The 2,146-nt window shown below is 36.8% G+C and overlaps 1 protein-coding gene across 1 annotated transcript in view; it reads right to left on the bottom strand.

The window, feature by feature from the left end:
* Positions 1-2,146, bottom strand: part of Npepps (aminopeptidase puromycin sensitive) — an 80,305-nt gene that overhangs the window by 33,011 nt on the left and 45,148 nt on the right. The window lies entirely within an intron of this gene.

Below are 2,146 nucleotides of genomic sequence, written 5' to 3'. Positions count from 1 at the left end.
GGATTAAAGGCGTGCGCCAGCATCGCCCGGCTTACATAGCCAGTTCTAGATTAGCCAGGGCTACATAGAAGACCTTTCTCAAGTGAGAGACAGAGAAGAAAAAAAGTTTAGTAAAGAATAAGAGTCTCACTCTCCCCCACTCACTGACTAGCAAAACAATTTATTAAATTCACTACAAGAGAGTATCAGGCTGGGCAGAAAACCAGAGTACTGTTTGGAGCCAAGAATTTCATTACAAAAACAAAAAAACAAACCACAGCTATCATGGCCAAAAACTCAAAAATTATTCACACAATGACTAGGAAAAACACTGACTTGGGTTTCTACTTCTAAATAAATTAAAAAACTAGTACAACCTTATAAGGATTATATAAACTTTACAGAAATGTCAGGGCAGGAAGTAGCTAAAAAAAAAAGATACTTAAGTATTTATGAAAAAGAAAATTCACATCATGAGAATACATATGCATAGCGAGTGGAACAGACCAAGAATAAAATCATTAACAGTTACCATTGGGAGTGGGGGTGTCCCAGTTTACCCATACAGGTCCAGAAACATTAAATAAACATTTATTATATTTGTACAGGGATAACACTATTAAAAATGTAAGGTCTTATCTATGTGGTTTTAATCACAGAAACTAATAAAGAATTCTCTGTATAATGAAACAAATGAGTAACAAATGAGAAAATTTAGGAACCATCTTTTTAGAACACAACAATCTAATTTTCATTGAAGTAAATCAAGAGAATAATTAATATATGAATCAAAAACAGAGGCCAGAGAACTTTTGTTGAATAATAAAAGAGGACTCACACAGTTAAAAAGACCAAACATTCTTAATACTAAGTACTAAAGACTGTGTCATTTAGGTAAGCCCCTGGTTCAAAGCTATTGAACACTAAACCTTGGGAACGACTGGCATCTAATAAAGACAATTAGTTATACAAGCACAGTAAAAAGTAGTTTCAAAACAATAAGCACATATTCTCTGCACTAAAATTTACTGTTGGCCATAAATCATCATATTTTCTCAAAGTTGAACAAAATTATTTGGTAGGAAACCATCTGTGGTGCCACACACCTGTAATCTCAGCATTGAGGAGGCAGAGGCACCCAGATCTCTGTAAGATCAAAGCCAGCTTGGTCTACAAAGTGAGTTCCAGGTCAGCCAGGGCTATAAAGACAAACTGTCTTGAGAAACCAAAAATAAAAACAAAGAAAAAAAAAAAGATAAGAAATAGCAGACTTGCTTCATTAAAAGAAAATAACAAGCCAGGCGGTGGTGGTGCAGGCCTTTAATCCCAGCACTCAAGAGGCAGAGGCAGGCTGATCTCTGTGAGTTCGAGGCCTGGTCTACAAGAGCTAGTTCCAGGACAGGAACCAAAAGCTACGGAGAAACCCTGTCTCGAAAAATCCAAAAAAAAAAAAGAAAAAAAAAAAAAAAACAGGCCAGGAGTGGTGGTGCAGGCCTGTGATCCCAGCACTTGGGAGGTAGAAGCAGGAAAATCTCTGAGTTTGAGGTCAGCCTTGTCAGATGGACATAATTAGCTTCAGAACAGCCAGGACTGTATAAGGAGACTCTGCTTCAAGAAGACAAAAACAACAAAACAAAAAAACAGAGAAAGGGATAATTTTTTTTTTGAGAATACAATTCCTACAAATTTGAATGCAGCATTAGCTTGTATAGTTCCAACGAAATTATATTAAAAATAAAAAACTTGTAACCTATAAAAAAGTTTTAAGCATCTAAAGAAAAGTGGGAGAGCTTATTTTCAGAAACACACTGACTTTCTTTAGAAATGCTCTCAGCTAAGTCATAGCTAAAATAGATCTTCCTTTCTTGCTCACTTCTAAGATCTATGGACTAGACCAACTTCCACGTGAGGTTCAGGTCTTTGGCTATCAAAGAATTCTTTCACTACACAGGTACTCTAAGTCGTTTACTAAACTCTGTATTTCAAAACACTAACATAATTAGCTCTATCAGAATTTTATTTATAGTAAAGGTGAACCAGGGGCTGGAGAGATGGCTCAGCGGTTAAGAGCATTGCCTGCTCTTTCAAAGGTCCTGAGTTCAATTCCCAGCAACCACATGGTGGCTCACAACCATCTGAAATGAGGTCTGGTGCCCTCTTCTGGCCT

The sequence above is a fragment of the Microtus ochrogaster genome, unplaced genomic scaffold (genome assembly GCF_000317375.1).
Source record: "Microtus ochrogaster isolate Prairie Vole_2 unplaced genomic scaffold, MicOch1.0 UNK31, whole genome shotgun sequence".
Taxonomy (NCBI): domain Eukaryota; kingdom Metazoa; phylum Chordata; class Mammalia; order Rodentia; family Cricetidae; genus Microtus; species Microtus ochrogaster.
The sequence above is the reverse complement of the archived record's forward strand: the minus strand, read 5'-3'. Positions and strand labels throughout refer to the sequence as shown.